We start from the raw sequence: 20054 nt of genomic DNA, 5'->3' as shown, positions 1-20054 counted from the left end.
TGACTAGTATTTATTTATTTATTTATTTAGGATTTTGTTGATTTACAAAAGTGTGCAATGTCTCTCTCTCATGTTCCCCCCCCCATGTAACACTTTTACAAATCATTTTCATTTGTTGAGACATTAGGAAGAAAAGGGGAAAGAGGTGCAGGGGGGGAAAGATGGGTGGGGGTGGGGTCGGGTGGCGATTTTTCTATTTTACTTACTATATGTAGGGTTTGGTGTCAGCGTTGTTTGTGCAGGTTCTTTGCTGTTTGCTTGTAATTAATAAACCAATTAATAAACCAATATTAATTAAAATATTGACTCTGTTCGCATGATCTTGGCCGGTCTTAATGCACGCTCTCGTTCCGTTTTTCAGAGCCTCCTCCAGAGCAGACCCACTAAAGCCTAACCGGTGGGTCTACTCCTGTGTAGGATTCAGTTCTTGATAATTGTGCACTTGGGTCTGGGTTAAAGGCGGATCTACACGGATCCTCATGGATCCTCCACTTTTTAAAAAATAACTCCAACAAATGCAGTGTCAAATCACACCTGGAAGGCACACCTACAGACTGGACTATCAAAAACGTAGATGCAACACCACAAAAACATGGATCCGAGACATGGATCCTCATGAATTCATATGATTTTTATAGTGAAACAAAATAAAAACACCATGATACTGTAGACCACTTTTTAGTCTGTAAGCAGAACCAAAAAAATCACGCATCCACTGTTTCGTGCTGCTGAAATGGCGCTTTTTTGTTCTGGGCCACCCCTAAATCACCATCAAATCACACATCATGCCCAGGGGCATAGCTTGCACCACAAAAAACTTGGATCCACGGCTTCCTGGCCATACCGTGGCCCAAAAACGTGGTTTCGAAGCATGGATCTTCATGCTTTTTCCATTGGGCCACCCCAAACTCACCATCAAATCACACATCATGTCCAGTGGCACAGCCTGCAACACAAAAACTAGAACCCACAGCTTCCTGGCCACTCCATGGCCCAAAAACGTGGTTTTGAAGCACGGATCCTCATGGATCCTCATGCTTTTTGCATTGGGCCAACCCAAACTCACCGTCAAATCACACATCATAGCCAGGGGCACAGCCTGCACTACAAAAATCACAAAAATGCCCTTACCTGCACTGTTAATGTCACCACTGGAACATTATTATTAGAGCCGATAGGAGAATATATGACTATATATTGTACCAAGATATAGTTCATCTTCAAGAACAGATCAAATACATTCCAAAGTATTAAAGAGGAGAAAAAATATGAAACTGCTTACATACTGTCAACTAATATCCAGATTCAAGAAAGACTGTATGGCAAACATTTAAATCAGTGAAAAGACAGAATTTAAGTCCATCATAACAGAGTTCTACCTTTTGGGTAAAATTTAAAAACTATTACTCAAATATGACACCGAGCCCGAACAAGCAAAACCTTATATGACAAAATTGATGCAAAAATTTTAAGAGCAGTTTACAGTGGAACAATGAGAACAATTATGAATAAAGGAATAAAATTTACTGCAAGTTAAGCCCTAAAACAAAATTGGTACAGTGGAACCTTGGGTTGCAGACATAACCCGTGACTGAGGCACGTCCGCAACCCACAGCATTCGCATCCTGAAGCGCCACGGCTGCACAGGCGCTGGCGCAATTTGGCGCTTCTGCGCATGTGCAAGTGGCGAAACCCGGAAGTAACCTGTTCCGGTACTTCCAGGTTTCCCGCGGTCTGCAACCCAAAAACACGTAACCTGAAGCGGCCGTAACATGAGGTATGACTGTACAAAAATATTCTTTGAAAAATATTTTTGAAAACAATTCTTTGAAAAATAACTTTGAAAAATATACAGAAGATGAATAATGAAATGAATGGACATTGCTGGAAATGTGATAGACCTTAAGGAATCTTCTTCCATTTATGGTGCACTTGTGAAAAGACCAAAAAGTTTTGGAGGAAAGTTCATTTCGAAATGAAAAAATGTAAAAAAAAACCCCTAAATTTGCATTGGACCCCAAAACTATGCTGTTGGGAATGACGTGAAATCGTCAGTGGAAGTATTTAGTTATATGACCATAGCAGTTAGAGTGGTGTTGGCTAACATATGGAAATCTGACATATGTCCTGAAATAGATGCATGGAAAGAGAAACTATCAGAATATGCCGTAATGGCAAAACTCGCCAATTTAGTAAATAATTGACTCATCTTTATAATTTGTATACAACTTAACAGAACAGAAAATGAACATCTGTATGGATTTGTATAATAGACCTTAGTCACAAAAATATTTCCTGTTTAAAAATAGAAGCTTTGTGTGTATATGATAAAGAAAGAAATATATAGTAGAAGAAATCTTGTCTGTCTGATCTAGAAATGAAATCATATTTTAAAATAATTCTTGCTTTAGATTTTTATAATCATATATGGTATTTCTCCAATAGCAAACTACCTAGAATTGGAAATAATATTTAGTACACTAACCTTTGTTTAACTCTTGATAAATGTCAGCTTATTTTGTACCATTGTGATTCAATGTTATATTTGCGCTCAACAAGGGAAACCCACATGACCTGAAGGTGTTGCTGTGCAATGCTAGGTCAATAATTCATAAGACCACTGCCATCCATGACTTGATCGTGGATGGAGGACTTGACCTGGTATGTGTAACAGAGACTTGGTTGGATGAAGCAGATGGTCCTGTCCTAGCTGCTGCTTGTCCACCAGGTTTCTCTTACACACAGCAACCCAGGTCCTGTGGGCGGGGGGGGGGGGGTTGCAGTGATTTTTAGGAAGTCACTAGCTTGAATCAGGCGTCCTACTGGGAAGACTGAGTTCTCTGAGTGCATGTTCTGGAAGTTGGGCAATAGAGACAGTACAGGATTCCTTTTGGTGTACTGACCTCCCCGCTGCGCCAAGGATTCCCTGCCCGAGCTGCTTCAGGTCATGGCGGATGTTCTCCTGGAGATACCTACTTTGGTTGTCCTGGGGGATTTTAACATCCATGCCAACACGACCTTACAAGGGGCTGCTTGGGACTTCGTGGAAAGCATGGCCTACACGGGGCTGTCCCTGAATAAGTTTGGCCCAACTCATAGTCACGGACATGCCTTAGACCTGGTGTTCACCTCTAGTGACGTGGGTGATCTGACACTAGGTAAAAGTGGAACAAAAGAAGTGCCATGGTCAGATCACTTCCTGGTGCAACTGGACTTCTCCGTGACTCTTCTCCTCTGCAGGGAGGTGGGACCAATTCGGATGGTCCGCCCCCGCCACTTAATGGATCCAAATTGTTTCCAGAGAGTGGTAGGGGATGTTTTATCCCATGTTGATGGCCTTTCAGCTGATACCCTGGTGGCCCGCTGGAATGCGGAGTTAACCAGGGCTATCAATTGTCTGGCTCCGAAGCGCCCTCTCCGATTGCATGGAGCCCGGACAGCCCCGTGTTTTCCTTTGGAGCTGAGGGAGAGGAAACAATCGCTGAGACAGCTAGAGTGCCGGTGGCAGAAAACTCATTCTGAATTGGACCGGACACAGGTTAGAGCTCAACGTCGAGCCTACCAAGTGGCGATAGCGACGGCGAAGAAGACTTTCTTCACCACCTCTATTACATCTGAAGAAAATAGTAGCAGGAGACTCTTTCAGGTGGTTTGCAATTTAACGGAACCACCTTTACCACCGGGGCCTTGTAAAGACCCCAAGATCTCCTGCAACGAGTTTGCAAATTTTTTTGCAGATAAAGTCACTCATATTCGGAAGAAGGTAGACACCACCGTGGGAGCAGGGCTGGGGCGGGAGAGTGCTATAGCCCTGTCTGGTCAAGTTGCATGGAATCAATTTCAATCCATTACCCCCGAGAATGTGGTCCTGTGTGAGTGCTTGGAGGCGGTTGGAGGATGGATGGCAGCTAATGGATTGAGGTTGAATCCTGACAATATGGAAGTACTGTTCTTGGGGGACAGGGGGTGGGCTGGTGTGAAGGACTCCCTGGTCCTGCATGGGATAACTGTGCCCCTGAAGGACCAGTTGCACAGCCTGGGAGTCATTTTGGACTCACAGCTGTCCATGGAGGCACAGGTCAATTCTGTATCCAGGGCAGCTGTCTACCAGCTCCATCTGGTACGCAGGCTGAGACCCTACCTGCCCGGAGACTGTCTCACCAGAGTGGTGCATGCTCTAGTTATCTCCCGCTTGGACTACTGCAATGTGCTCTACGTGGGGCTACCTTTGAAGGTGATCCAGAAACTACAAATAATCCAGAATGGGGCAGCTGGTCTGGTGACTGGGAGTGGCCAGCAGGACCATATAGCACATGTCCTGAAAGACTTACATTGGCTCCCAGTACATTTCCGAGCACAATTCAAAGTGTTGGTGCTGACCTTTAAAGCCCTAAACGGCCTCGGCCCAGTAGACCTGAAGGAGTGTCTCCACCCCCATCGTTCTGCCCGGACGCTGAGGTCCAGCGTCGAGGGCCTTCTGGCGGTTCCCTCACTGTGAGAAGCAAAGCGACAAGGAACCAGGCAGAGGGCCTTCTCAGTAGTGGCGCCCACCCTGTGGAATCTCCTCCCATTAGACGTCAAAGAGATAAACAACTACCTGACATTTAGAACTACCTGAAGGCAGCCCTGTTTAGGGACGTTTTTAATGTGTGACTTTTTAATTTATTTTTATTTCATTTTTTTGGAAGCCGCCCAGAGTGGCTGGGGAAACCCATCCAGATGGGCAGGGTACAAATATATTATTATTATTATTATTATTATTATTATTATTATTATTATTATTACTACTACTACTACTACTACTACTACCACTTTGTAGGATTTGATAATCTTTATAGGTCTTTAAAATTTCCCATCTATCTGTCTATCTATCTATCTATCCCCTCCCCCTTTTCCCTTTCTGTACTTCCCTATCCTCATAAAATTGAATATATATATTTTTTTAAAAAAATTTGGTTCCACAGTTTTCTGGGTCACCCCATATTCATTACCCAACCACCTATGCTGCTTATGGCCAGATCACTCTGGGGCACTGCCATGCTGTAAAAAGATTCTCATGAAGCACAGATCCCCATGGATCCTTAGGTTTTTTATGTTTGGTCACCCTGAAATCACTATCAAATCACACATGATGTATATATGACCACAGAATGAACCACAAAACCCACAGAGCACAGCCAAGGAACAAACACTATATTAAATACTTTAATCCTCATGGATCGTCATGATTGTTAAATGGACTCCACCAAATTATATTGTAAGATCACACCAATGTCTATGGAATGACCGAAATAAAAACTCTATCTGAAATGGTTCTGCATTAGCAAGAACATTGTATTAAAATGACATTCATATTCATAGCTTCCACTGTGAAGAACTGCACCTGGAAATTTTTGACCCTGCTAAACTTCAAGAATATCCAAGGCAGAGATTGTGATGATCTTACCTGTGAATGTAAATTATCAAACCAACTAGATGGAGACCACCAAAGTAACCAAGAAAAACAATCACCTGCCTTGCGTCAATTCAGCTACAAATGGTTTTGGGACAAAAGTTGGTTGCTGGGGGGGGGGGTAATTATAAATGAAGGTTTAACTGCAAGTTTTCTTGCCAACAGATTTTGTCAGTGCAAACTTTGAAACAGGGGGTCTCCAACGTGGTGCCCATGGGCATCATGGTTCCTGCTGACAGCTTTCCTGGAGTCCACCACGTGTTTTTAGAAAAAGAACAGAATTAGTGGTGAATTGTGCCCAGCATGACTTCAGATTGTTCATAGTACATTTGATTGGCTGCAGGGGCATACAAAGAGGCAGCGAGGTGGTGGTGCCCCGGGGTACCACGCTGCGGGGAGGGTGACAGTATGGTCGCTGTACTGGCTGCCGCTTGTGCGGCGTCCATGTGGGCTGCCGCTCTTGCGGCAACTGTACAGGCAGCCCCTCTCGCAGCGACCATATGGGCCATACGGGCAGCTGCTCTCGCGGCGACTGTACAGGCTGCTGCTCGCGTAGCGTCCGTACAGGCAGCCCCTCTTGTGGCAGCGATACAGGTTGTACGGGCAGCTGCTCTCCTGGCGACCATACGGGCTGCCACATGCGTGGCGTCCATACGGTCTGCCATGCATGCACAGTCCGTACAGGACATTGTGTGCGCGCCCATCATCCAGGACTTGTTACCCTATTTTAGCTGCCACAAAATCTATCAGCATGCCACCAGAACCAGGGAAGCCTTGCCAGTTGCAGCTCACACAGTTGAAGCGAAATAAAAGAAGAGTAGATCAGGAAGAAAGTTCCCCAGACTTCAGGAAAAGATAACAGTAGCTCCAGCATCTGATTCAGTGCAGGCTGCTGAGGGGTTGGACTCCTTAAGATCACCAACTGACTATGAGACACCTGGAAAGCACTCAACCTCAGATGACCTCCACTCCAGCAGTCTGATTGGTCCTAGAACAATAGGATCCAAAAGGCAGCAGTCTGATTGGTCCTAGAACAATAGGATTCAGAATGCAGCAGTCTGATTGGTCCTAGAACAATGCAGCAGTATGATTGGTTGGCAGGAACCACCCAATCATGCTCCAGATAGAAGTGAATCCACAACCTGATTGGCTTACAGTAGAATTCCGGAATTAGCCAATCATGTGCAGCCCATTGTGTAAATAATGTATATAAAGCAGATACTTTGAGGGGACTTCCATTCATTCCTCCTCACCACTATGAGCTGAATAAAGAGCATGAAATCACTTTGCGACTCTGAGTATATTTCACTGGCGACGAAGGTGGGATCCCGCTGAGCTGACTGCCACACACAGCACCGCAGCACTGCCACCTGCCGCACCGCTGCCTCGCACCGTGTATCCAGGCTTCAGCTCCGGGACACAAGGAACTCAGAATGGCAACCGACAGCAGCTTCTTGCCGTTCAACCCAGCATCTGGAGACTGGGAAGCGTACGCCTCCCGTTTCACCTTCCTCCTAGAAGCCAAAGGGGTCACCGATGAAGAAGACGCCAAGAAGAGGGTGATATTCTTCAGCATCTGCGGAGAGGAGACGTTTGAAATCGCCCGGGCTCTCCTTGCGCCCGAAGACGTTGCTACTGTTCCATACAAAACAATAATGGAACAGCTGAAGGGGCACTTTTCGCCGCAGCCCTCAGTGGTGGCTCGTCGAAATGCCTTCTACGCAAAGCGGCAAGCCCCTGGGGAAACCATAACTGGGTTTGTGACCTCTCTCCGCCAAGCCGCCCGGTTCTGCAACTTCTCAGAGCTGGAGAACATGCTTCGTGACCGCCTCGTCAGTGGCCTGAAGGATGAGAAGCTGCAACGACGCCTCTACGCTAAGAAGGACCTAACGTTCCAGGTCGCTCTGGAGGAGGCCCTGGCAACGGAAGCTGCCGACGCAAGAGGCACGGCCGAGCCAGCCGTCCCAACCGAGGGTCCACCACGAAGACCTCACCGACGACTCAGGATCCAACAGGGAGGAGGTGCACCGAGTACAGCAGTGCACTCAAGCAGCCCACATACCACAGCTGCCTCGACGAGAAGGAGGGAACTGCGCAAGCTGTGGAGAAAGTCACGAGAGGAGGACCTGCCGTTTCCGCAACGCAGAGTGCAGGCAGTCCAGAAAATCGGGACACATCGCCCGGGTGTGTCGGGCTCGGCCCACCCGACGCCAGGCATCAGATGACCAATCCAAGAGCCCCAGGCTCCGGGGCCCAACGCACCAAGGCAACTCGACGGAGCTCACGGACTTCCAGGTATACCAGTTGCCCCAACCCAATGTAGAGAAAATTTATGTAGAGGTACAGATAGAGGGGGCCCCATGCCGCATGGAGCTTGACACGGGTTCAACTCTATCCATAATCTCGGCAAGGACCTTAAGGAAACTGTGTCCTACTGGGGGTCCCAAACTCAGGCCGGCCCCATTCACCCTCCAGGACTTCCAGAAATGTAAGGTCCCCACAATGGGGGTGGGGACCTTCAGGGTGCAATACCGAGGGCGGACGCGGCAACTGGACTTGCTTGTGGTCAAGGGCCCCTACATTAGCTTACTGGGATTGGCATGGTTTGGACCACTGGGGCTAGCCGTCACCGGGGTGAACCACACCAGCTTACAAGTGGACGTGGACGCCATATGCAAGGAATTTCCGGGGGTTTTCGAAGGGAAATTGGGACAGTATACGGGCCCCCCCATTGCTCTACAGCTTGACCCCGCAGTACGACCGGTCAGACTCAAGGCCCGCCGGGTCCCGTTCGCCCTGAAACCCCATATAGACGAGGAATTGGACCGGCTCGTGGAGCAAGGAGTGCTGGAGCCGGTGCCTAATGCCCCCTGGGAAACACCAATCGTCACACCCGTCAAGCCTAATGGTTCGGTCTGCATCTGCGCAGACTACAAATGTACCATAAACAAGGCCCTCACGGCCCATGCATACCCAGTGCCAGTGGTCAGCCATGTCCTTGCCACCCTGGCTGGGTCGAAAATTTTTGGCAAGCTGGACTTGGCCCAAGCATATCAACAGCTGCCAGTAGATGAGGCCACAGCAGAGGCACAGACGATTGTGACGCACAGAGGAGCGTTCAGGGTAAAGCGGCTGCAATTCGGTGTCAGCGTGGCACCAGGCATATTCCAGAATCGAATGGACTCTCTCCTTAAAGGGATTCCTGGCGTCACCCCCTTCTTCGATGATGTGTTGATTGCCGGGCCCACACCAGAGGAGTTTGAGGACCGCCTCCGCACAGTTCTGCACCGTTTCCAGACGGCGGGTCTCAAGGTGAAGCGGGAAAAATGTCTACTAGGAGTGCCTCAGGTGGACTTTCTGGGATTTATGGTGGACGCAGAAGGGGTCCACCTGACTGGGGACAAGGTACGGGCCATTTGTGATGCCCCAGCACCCAAGAACAAGACTGAACTTCAGGCCTTCTTGGGACTATTGAACTTTTACCATTCCTTCCTTCCCCACAAGGCGGCGGTAGCGGAGCCCCTACACAGACTCCTGGACAAGTGGGCCCCTTGGGTGTGGGGCCAGCGCCAGGAGGCCGCATTCCAGGCAGTCAAGGACTTGCTTGTCTCGGTCTTGGCACACTTCGACGAGAGGCTGCCAGTGGTGCTAGCATGCGACGCCTCGCCCTATGGCATTGGCGTTGTCCTGGGACACCAACTCCCGGATGGAAGAGAGGTACCGGTGGCATACTTTTCCCAGACACTCAGCGCAACCGAGCGGAACTACTCGCAAATTGACAAGGAGGGTCTGGCAATCGTGAAGGGAGTAAAAAAATTCCATGATTTCTTGTACGGGCAGCCCTTCACTGTGGTGACTGACCACAAGCCGTTGCTTGGCTTGTTTGCCCCCGAAAAGCAGACCCCCCAAGTGCTGTCTCCTCGCGTCCTCAGGTGGTCAATTTTCCTTGCCAGCTACCAGTATGCACTGATTCACCGCCCTGGGAAGGCAATGGGCCATGCGGACGCCCTCAGCAGGCTACCACTACCGGAAACAGGCCCCGACCCAGCACCTGCACAACACCCACTTACTTGCCACTTCATGCAGATATGTCAAAGATTGCCAGTGCAAGCTCTGAAGAACTGTTTGAGATTTGGAGTGAGATTTGGAGTGAGATTTGAGATTTGGAGTGAAAGATGTTTTGATTATTCCAGTAAATGACAGAGAAGTCCACTGGATACTGATAGTAATCATTTCTAAAAGGAAGACTATGCTCTACCTAGATTCCAAACATGGACTGAACCACTCTGTGATTGATGGAATAACATCCTTCTTAGAATGTCTGTATGAGATGGATTCAAAATATCCGTATAGTTTTGCGGACTGGTCATTTTTTGCACCAACGGATATACCCAGGCAAGGTAATTCCAGTGACTACAGTCCTTTCACATGTACCATTGCCCATCTGATTGCTTCTGCTGCCCAATTACAGTTCATACAAAAGGATATGGCTGCCATTAGACCCTGGGTTGCAAAAGAAATAAAACAGTACAGTGGGAAAACCTATTTTGAAGGACAAGACAAATATTTTCAAGTGGAAATTGATGCTGTTACTCCCAAGAAGAGACAAATCTTGAAAGAGAGTCACATCTTTTTTTCTTTCTTTTTTCTTCTCTCCCTAATGCCTCATCAAATGAAACGGATTTGTAAAAATGTTACATGGAAGAAAAAAATACGAGGCATTACACTTACACTGTAAAACAAGAAAACCCTTAATAAAATATTTTTAAAAAAGAAAAGAAAGAGAGTCACATTACTGTGTCTCGATCATGCCCAGAGGGATGGAAGGATACACTAACCTATTGCTCAGATATTTTACCTTCCTTGTTTGAAGGCTGCTGGTCACTATGTTTTTTGAAGGAAGGGGGCAGGAGGCCAGTAGTGACCTGACTGTGGTTTACTGTGAAGGAAACTGCAAGGACTGGTACCACTGCTTTCGCATAGGCATTGATTCAAAAGATCTTCCAGAGGTTTTCATGCGTCCAGACTATCAATCCACTGTGGCCAAATAGATTTTGAAACTGCGAACTGTCATATTCCACAGGTTGGTATAATACAGCAAAATCCAAACATATAGTTTTCATAATCATGGCAGGGATGGTCCTTTTCCATAGAATTCTTATTCATGGAGTTGGTTTTTATATCCTGCTTTTCTCTACTTGAAGGAGTCTCAAAGTGGCTAAAAATCTCCTTTCCCTTCCACCCCCACAACAGACACCTTGTGAGGTAGGTGGGGCTGAGAGGGTTCAGAGAGAAGTGTGACTGGCCCAAGGTCACCCAGCATCCTGCATGTGGAGGAGCGGGGAAGCGAACCCAGCTCACCAGATTAGAGTCCACCGCTCTTAACCACTGCACCACAGAAACGTATCTCTTAAAACTCTGGAGCAAGCTGTTCAGTTCAGCCTCATAGTGATACTGATTTGTGGAGGGAAGGTTGGTGATGATCTGTTCCCATTTCCCAACACAGAGACCATAGAGCAGTTTCTGTTGGGGGCTGAACCTGCAGAGTGTTTCTGTTCAGAATTTCCGTGGCAGAAATTGGCTAAGTGCCTTTATAAACATTCAGCTTCTCAAATCGAACCCCATCATGAATCTTTCAGGTGTAGCTGTTGGAGGTGGAGGGCAGAGAAGGTGCTAGTCCTTACCTCCCTCCTCCCAGCCCCATTATCAGTTGCCCAATGGGCTGAATTTCAGGGCTTTTGCATGTAAAGAGCAAGCTTGTTCTTTACTTGTTTAGACTCTTAAAACTTGGGAAGAGATATTTGGCTCCATGATCAAAATGACCAAAAGGGTCAGCTTCTAGAGGACTGGAAAGATCATGATTGTTCTTCCCCTACCCTCAGCCCTAACTCCGTTGAGTATTTTTTGTTATGAGACTGAGTGTTTGGGGCTGATGCTGTAGCATTCTTGTCTGGGCACTTGGTGGAAAAACAGAAAAGTGACCCTCACCTAACTCTCTAATGCCCTTCAACAAGAATGCTGTAGGAAGTATAGCTAAGCCCAAAGGGAGGCAAGAATTTGCTTCAGCACACCCTGTTAATGGAAGAGCAAAAGCTATGTGTGTGTCATTCTCAATCAGTCTACTTTCAGGACTGATTTTAGAAGCCTCTTATATCAGGCCACATGGTCACTGGAGGTGGCCCCATCATGCAGACTTGACTATCCACACAGGGACCATCTATTTTTATTTTTTCCTGATACTGGATTTTAAGTTACAGTTACATCTTTTAAAACAGCTGTCCGTATATCGCACTGTATTCCACCTGCCTTCCAAAGGAACACGTGGCTCTCCCCACATAGCGGGTTAGCTTGAGACTGCTGATCCAATGTGATCAGTAATTTTTACAGTAATTACAATCCTGCTTTCTCTTGTACCAGCTTACCTTGACTTCAGTAAGGCCTTTGAAAAGGACCCCCATGATATTATTGCAAAAAAGCTAGTAAAATGTGGGCTAGACAAAGCTACTGTTAGGTGGATTTGTAACTGGTTGATGGGCTGAACCCAAAGAGTGCTCGTCAGTGGCTCATCTTCATCCTGGAAAAAAATGATAGTTTATAAATTTTACCCAAAAGGTAGAACTCTGTTATGATGGATTCAAATCCTGTCTTTTCACTGATTTAAATGTTTGGCATATACAGTCTTTCTTGAATCTGGATATTAGTTGACAGTATGTAAGCAGTTTCATATTTTTTCTTCTCTTTAATACTTTGGCATGTATTTGATCTGTTCTTGAAGATGAACCATATCCTGGTACAATATATAGTCATACATTCTCCTATCGGCTCTAATAATAATGTTCCAGTGGTGACATTAACAGTGCAGGTAAGGACATTTTTGTGATTTTTGTAGTGCAACTCATGATTTTTGTGGTGCAGGGTGTGCCCCTGGCTACGATGTGTGATTTGACGGGGAGTTTGGGGAGCCCCAATGTGAAAAGAGTGAGGATCCATGAGGATCCGTGCTTCAAAACCACGTTTTTGGGCCATGGAGTGGCCAGGAAGCTGTGGGTCCTAGCTTTTGTGTTGCAGGCTGTGCCCCTGGCTATGACGTGTGATTTGACGGTGATTTAGGGGTGGCCCAATGCAAAAAGCATGAGGATCCATGAGGATCCGTGCTTCAAAACCACGTTTTTGGGCCACGGTATGACCATGGCCGTGGATCCGAGTTTTTTGTGGTGCAGGGTGTGCTGCTGGACATGATGTGTGATTTGACGGTGAGTTTGGGGTGGCCCAGGGACGCAGGTGGCGCTGTGGGTTAAACCACAAAGCCTAGGACTTGCTGATCAGAAGGTTGGTGGTTCGAATCCTCGTGATGGGGTGAGCTCCCGTTGCTCAGTCCCTGCTCCTGCCAACCTAGCAGTTCCAAACCACGTCAAAGTGCAAGTAGATAAATAGGTACCGCTCCGGCGGGAAGGTAAAGGGCGTTTCGGTGCGCTGCTCTGGTTTGCCAGAAGCGGCTTAGTCATGCTGGCCACAAGACCCGGAAGCTGTAGGCCGCCTCCCTCGGCCAATAAAGAGAGATGAGCAACCCCAGAGTCGGTCACGACTGGACCTAATGGTCAGGGGTCCCTTTACCTTTACCTTGGGGTTGCCCAATGGAAAAAGCGTGAGGATCCATGCTTCGAAACCACGTTTTTGGGCCACGGTATGGCCAGGAAGCCATGGATCCGTGATTTTTGTGTTGCATGCTGTGCCCATGGCCATGATGTTTGATCTGATGGTGACTTTGGGCTGATCTAGTGCAAAAATCATGAGGATCCATGAGGATCCTTGCTTCAAAACCACGTTTTTGGGCCATGGAGTGGCCAGGAAGCTGTGGGTCCTAGTTTTTGTGTTGCAGGCTGTGCCCCTGGCTATGATGTGTGATTTGACGTGAGTTTGGGGTGGCCCAATGCAAAAAGCATGAGGATCCAGGAGGATCCGTGCTTCAAAACCACGTTTTTGGGCCATGGTATGACCAGGAAGCCATGGATCCGAGTTTTTTGTGCTGCAGGCTGTGCCGCTGGACATGATGTGTGCTTTGACAGTGAGTTTGGGGTGGCCCAATGTGAAAAGCGTGAGGATCCATGAGGATCCGTGCTTCAAAACCACGTTTTTGGTCTACGGTGTCGCCAGGAAGCCGTGGATTCGTGCTTTTTGTGGTGGATACTGTGCCCATGGCCATGATATTTGATCTGATGGTGACTTTGGCCTGATCTAATGCAAAAATCATGAGGATCCATCAGGATCCGTGTTTTTTAACCATGTTTTTGCTCCATTTCGGCAGCACGAAACAGTGGATGAGTGATTTTTTTTGGTTCTGCTTACAGATTAAAAAGTGGTCTACAGTATCATGGTGCTTTTATTTTGTTTCACTATAAAAATCATATGAATTCATGAGGATCCATGCCTCGGATCCATGTTTTTGTGGTGCTGCATCCACGTTTTTGATAGTCCAGTCTGTAGGTGTGCCTTCCAGGTGTGATTTGACACTGCATTTGTTGGAGTTATTTTTTTAAAAAGTGGAGGATCCATGAGGATCCGTGTAGATCCGCCTTTAACCCAGACCCAAGTGCACAATTATCAAGAACTGAATCCTACACAGGAGTAGACTCACCGGTTAGGCTTTAGTGGGTCTGCTCTGGAGGAGGCTCTGAAAAACGGAACGAGAGCGTGCATTAAGACCGGCCAAGATCATGCGAACAGAGTCAATATTCTAATTAATATTGGTTTATTAATTGGTTTATTAATTACAAGCAAACAGCAAAGAACCTGCACAAACAATGCTAACACCAAACCCTACGTATAGTAAGTAAAATAGAAAAATCGCCACCCAGCCCCACCCCCACCCATCGTTCCCCCCCTCAACAAATGAAAATGATTTGTAAAAGTGTTACATGGGGAAAAAAACATGAAAGAGAGACATTGCACACTTTTGTAAATCAACAAAATCTTTAATAAATAAATAAATAAATAAATAAATAACTACTAGTCATAAAAAAGAGGCCTCCTCACTTGAAGGACATCAAAGCCCACCTGAAGTCCCAAAACAAAACTATCAGATCCTGATCCACACAGATCCATCCGTGTATGGAGCGATCTGCGTTGATCTGGATCTGATAGTTTACGACTCCCTGTTGTAGGGTATAACATGGATAATAGTATGTTTTGGGACTTCAGGTGGACTTGGATGTCCTTCAGGTGAGCTTTGGGGCGTACGGCTTTCCTCCATCTCTACTGTGCAGGATTCCTCGGGAATGACAAGATCTTTTGCACAGCTTTCCTCCATCTCAACTGTGGAGGATTTCTCTTGAATTACCAGATCTAGCAAAGAACCACACTTTGAACAAGTAGTTAGACTCTCGCTATTCACTGCACTTCCTGGGGAAATCACCACTACAGTTTCTATGAGAGATGTATCTGTTGCGGTGGTCCTGATGCAACATCTCTCAATCCCAACCAATGCTGCACTCAGCAGCTGGAAACCTGCAGCGATATAGCCTAGATAAAGAGAAGGTCCAATATGCTGCTCGCTGGGAATTTGAGGCAATTCAAAAGTTTCAGGGAAGTCAATTTCCCCATTTTGTAAGACAGCAGACATGTTCCATACCACAGAAATCAGGACGAGTATCCCTGCAACTAAGTTCAGCAGAGCTCCAAGCCTAAAAAAGCGAAAGAGAAAATCCTTATGTTTTCTGGGCTTGAACACATTGTACAAGGCAAATGAAATTAATCCTAGGGCCACTGAATTCATGATGGAAGCTAATGCCATTAAATCCTGTGCAATAAAAATTTCCCTCGGGAGGGTTGGATGTTGCTCATTGAGCTCTTCGCAATGCCAAAAAGAGTTGCCGTCGTTAGAAGGGTCTTTCCAAAAGCAGACATCCCAGATTCCAATCCAGATGTTTCCAGAGCCAATCCCCTTGATGTCTTCCACACGCCACACTCTCCAGTTGACACTGAGTGCTGACACAATGCACATCGGCAAGGCCAAAATATCCACCAGGAATGCAGATATCTGGAGGCCGGAAACTAAGCTCAGCCATTGGACGACCAGGGAGCCTTCTTTCACCCTCAGGGGGGGTTTGGAGAGGAGGGGACCAGGGGAGACATTGGCAGACATCCTGGAAACAAAAGAGAAGACAAGATGCAGTGAGAGAGGGAATAACAAGCATGTCTAGTCATTGAAGGACATCCTCCCTCCTGCATTCTTCCTTCCATGAACAGAAAGAAGCAGCAAAAGAAAGAGTTCCCCTGCTCTCTCCCACCCCCTGGTTAGGTAGAGACATCTGATCCAGAGAAGCCGACACTCATACTTTCTTCCACCACACTGCTACTGATTTAATCTACTGTTGCATTGTTCTTGTGAAAATGGCCAGAACCTCAGCAACCTGTTGTGGATGGGAAGCTGCTCATGATTTTGCTGTTTTGTGGGTTAAACCACAGAGCCTAGGACTTGCCGATCAGAAGGTTGGTGGTTCGAATCCCCGCAACGGGGTGAGCTTCCGTTGTTCGGTCCCTGCTCCTGCCAACCTAGCAGTTCGAAAGTACGTCAAAGTGCAAGTAGATAAATAGGTACCGCTCCGATGGGAAGGCAAACAGCGTTTCTGTGCGCTGCTCTGGTTCGCCAGAAGCGGCTTAATAATGACCCGGAAGCTGTATGCCGGCTCCCTCGGCCAATAAAGCGAGATGAGCGCCGCAACCCCAGAGTCGGTCACAACTGGACCTAATGGTCAGGCGTCCCTTTACCTTTACTGCACCTATCTTTTTCCACTGAGCATAAACACAGCTGATGGCATAGTGAGGAATGTTTAATCCATAAACTTACATGAAATGCCTTCCTCAGCTAGAGTCTAGCGTGCCAGGAACAGCGCAGGTATTTGCTAGGTGCTCCTGAGCCTCAAGAAGACTGAGCTGTTGGCCACTGAGCTGACGTTCGCCTGAGCAGCCGGCCAGCCACAGCAGCAACTGCTCTGCAGAATTCTTAGGTCAGTTACAGTCCAGTTAGAATCCTGACAACACCACAAATCATAACTCCAGGGTACTGGTCATTTGGAACATCAGGAAGTGGAAAATGGGAGGGAACTCAGTTCCCTTCTTTCCCAATGCAGAGTGTCTTTTCCAGGACACTGTGCACTTAAAACGCGTTCTTCCTGAAGTCACATTCAGAGCAGTTCCAGCAGTAAAAATGGTGATACAGTATGTGTGTCTCAGTACAGATTTGTTTGATGGGCCTGAATGCATTTCATAAAGGATCTCCATGTACAAGAAAGGCTAATAGCATGAGCCATAAGAATTTCCTTGGCAAAATTATTGAAGACTCCCTACAAACCTCTCATTCTTCTTCCCCATCCCATCTTGTTTGGACATTATAGTAAGGGAGAAGATCTTAGCTCTTTTCCATTGCACTGGGACCACATGGAATTTGTGCCATGGGACCCCATCACTCATACCAATACAGGCAATACCATTTTCAGAACCTAGGTGCCCATGATTTAAAATGGCTTTCCTAAGACACTTCCGTCAAAATATTTGTGTTGCTTGCTTCCTGTTCCTTTCTGTGTTGATGCTCCGAATGTGAGCTGCTCAGCTGCATGCAGTTTCCACTGAAGTGTGTGTGTGTGTGTGTGTGTGTGTGTGTGTGTGAGTGTGTTATTAACATTTCGCCAAGCAATGGGCCTAAATCCATCTATTTCACCTGAAGTAACTTTGGAAGCCAGCCTTTAAAAATCTAAAGTAGATATCAAATTCGGAGGAATTAAAAGCTGTCATCTTTTTGACTATTTTAAACACCTTAGAACATACACAAATGTTAATGTTTGAAGGAAGGCAGCAAATGGAGCATTGGAGCCATCCATTCATTTCAGGAGTTGTGACCATTGATAAGATGAAGCACTTTCACATCGCATGGCAGTGTGCAGTGCTTTTAAAAAGGTAAAGGACCCCTGACACTTAAGTCCAGTCACGGCTCTGGGGTTGCGCCACTCATATGGCTTTACTGGCCGAGGCAGCCGACGCTCTGGCGAAACCAGAGCAGCACACAGAAATGCCGTTTACCGTCCTGCCGGAGGGGTACCTATTTATCTACTTGCACTTTGACGTGGTTTGGAACTGCTACGTTGGCAGGAGCTGGGACTGAGCAACGGGAGCTGACCCCGTCAAGGACGTAAGTCCAGTTCTGTATCTGCATGACATCATCCGCACCCAAATGCTCTCCCGTTCTGTTTTCCCCACTTAATCAGGATACACCATCTCCATTGAAAACTCTGCTCAGTGACACCCATCCAATAGAAAAGTGCTGACCGTCTTCATGCAGATACACTTCCGTGCAGGGGTTTGGCCGACAAGTTCTTCCCGAGTGTGGGGATGTTTTCAGGGGCTCTTTGCTTTTCCCTGCCTCCCCTTTCATCCTCACCTGAGGAGATCTTGGCCATTCTCTTGACAGGGACCTCCGTTCTCAGGCCGGATTTCTGTTTTCCTTCATTCCTCCTTCTCCCGGTCTGGTTCACTGAGCAAATAAGAGAGAGGAGGTTTCATGCAAGTCAAGGTGTGCAATGGATCTTCAGGGCATTTGGGAGGAAGAAAAGGTTCAGGAACAAGCGACGCAGCAGCCCCCCAAGCGTAAAAACACATTTGGACATATCGCTCAAGAGATTCGCCCCCCCCCCTTAGGATATAAATGCAGAACATCCTGTGCTCCTATTAATATACAAAGTGGGGTATTTCATATGATAAGAACAGAGGAAGCTGCCTGCCTTATATGGAGCCAGACCAATTTTGGGAAAGTGCTACATGGGCCAGTCCACCAATTGGCTACCAATGAGAACATAGCAAAAGACAAAATGGCTGCCATATGGTGTGGTATGAAATAAATTTGCCTGGCTGTGGGGCGTGAAGGCCGCACCCTGCAAGACCCTTTCCACGTGGCCTAGGCCCCGACTCGCTAGCCCCACAAAAGAGGCTCCTCACGAGGCCAGAGGAACATGGCCTGGCTGTGGGGCATGATTCAAAACCTCCAGTCCCAGTCCACTGCTCTAACCACTAAACCACACTGCCCCCCACTGCAGTCTATAACAGCCTGGAGGGCCACAGATGCCCCATATTCTCTGGCTCTGAGATTGCCCAAAGTTTCCTTTCTCTCCCTTGCTGTGCAAAAAGAAAAATGCCCATGACAAAAGTGACATTTTTGGTTCTTTGGAGACAGTTCTGCTTCCCTCTCTCTCTCTCTTCATTTAAAGGAGTCTCATCCCTTTTCCCACCCAACTTCCTCCTGCACCCCCCCCCAGCTTCAAGATTTCCATGAAGAACTAACTAACCAACCAACCAACCAACCAACCCATAATTGGAAATTAAGGAGATAATTTATTTTTATATAATGAAAACAGATGGGAGGATAAGTTAATTGCGCAAGGCAAGAATATATAGGATGGAGAGTGGTGAAAAAAATGGCTGCCGGCTACTATCCTGCCAGCAGCTCCGCGTTAGTATTGTGTTATTTGTGCTATTTTATTAGTGTTTTATTATTGTTTTAAGTGAGGATTAATAGCTGAAGGAAACCTGCTGTGAACTTTTACTGCAGCTGAGTGAGTATAACTCCCTAAAGGAAAAGAATGTGACTAGAGAGAAATCCTTGGGAGGAAAGAAAAATCGCTTACCTGATAAGGGCCTGGGGAGGCCTTGGAACCTCTCCCTTTTTACCCAAAACTGCCTTGCGGAGAGCCCTGCGACGGAGCTAATGATCCTAGTTTAGCTTAATTAAGCTTTTAACTCAAAGTTTTAAGGTACGGAGACCCTGAAAGAAGATATATATCTATATATATTTTAAAATCCTTTTTAAGCCTCTTGATTATTACCGGGGGAGTACCAGAGCTTCTGCGGTAATCACTCTGTAGCAATTGAAGAAGTAAACTCACCCCTGCTTCTCCACCACGGTGTCTTTCTTCTCTTTTACAAATACCTCCTGTCCATTTATTTCAGTCAATGCATTGTAGCGTGTTTATTACAACAATAAAGAAATAATTTACAACTTTAAAGAAACAATGGTGACGACCAGGAGTGGCTGCAAAACCTCAGGCTTTTCTCTGAAGGCTGTAAGACCCACCTTTAAAAGAGCCACTCTAAAGAAAACACAACAAAAATCACTCGCTTCTACATGAACAGAGCAAAATGTGGAACAAATGAGGAAACGACTGAAATGAATGAGAACAAGAACAAGAAGGGAAGAGAAATCCTACTCTCTCCAACAATCTCTCTTACAGCCATAGTGAAGGACTGGCTATGCAAAGAAAGGAGTGTACTAAAAGCAGCGATAAAAGCCTGAATATATTGGAAACAACACAAAATATCCTCGATACAGCCGATGAAGCATCCCCGAAACTGAAAGCCAAATCCCAAGTTCCCCCCGAACCATCGTTAGATCAAAAATTGGAGGAACTAATGTTAAAACAAATTTCGGAATTGGCCTCGGGAAATATTAAACCTTCGAAAGACTCTTATCCTCATTCCCACGAGACAAATGAAGAGGGTCTCTCAATCATCAAATGGCTAGTGCTCCTTACTGAGGACATTGAATCCATAAAGTCCT

The 20054-nt window shown here is 46.6% G+C and overlaps 1 long non-coding RNA gene across 1 annotated transcript; it reads right to left on the bottom strand.

The window, feature by feature from the left end:
* Positions 1 to 14403: 14403 nt before the first annotated feature.
* Positions 14404 to 18477, bottom strand: LOC310755999. The gene is made up of 2 exons (XR_014544626.1): positions 17886 to 18477; positions 14404 to 15594 (listed from the first exon to the last, which is right to left on the bottom strand). It is a non-coding gene; the product is annotated as an uncharacterized lncRNA (long non-coding RNA).
* Positions 18478 to 20054: the final 1577 nt, after the last annotated feature.

This window comes from Podarcis filfolensis (genome assembly GCF_964270895.1).
Source record: "Podarcis filfolensis genome assembly, chromosome: 2".
NCBI classification, from domain to species: domain Eukaryota; kingdom Metazoa; phylum Chordata; class Lepidosauria; order Squamata; family Lacertidae; genus Podarcis; species Podarcis filfolensis.
Note: the sequence above shows the minus strand (reverse complement) of the source record. Positions and strands in the feature narration are given on the sequence as shown.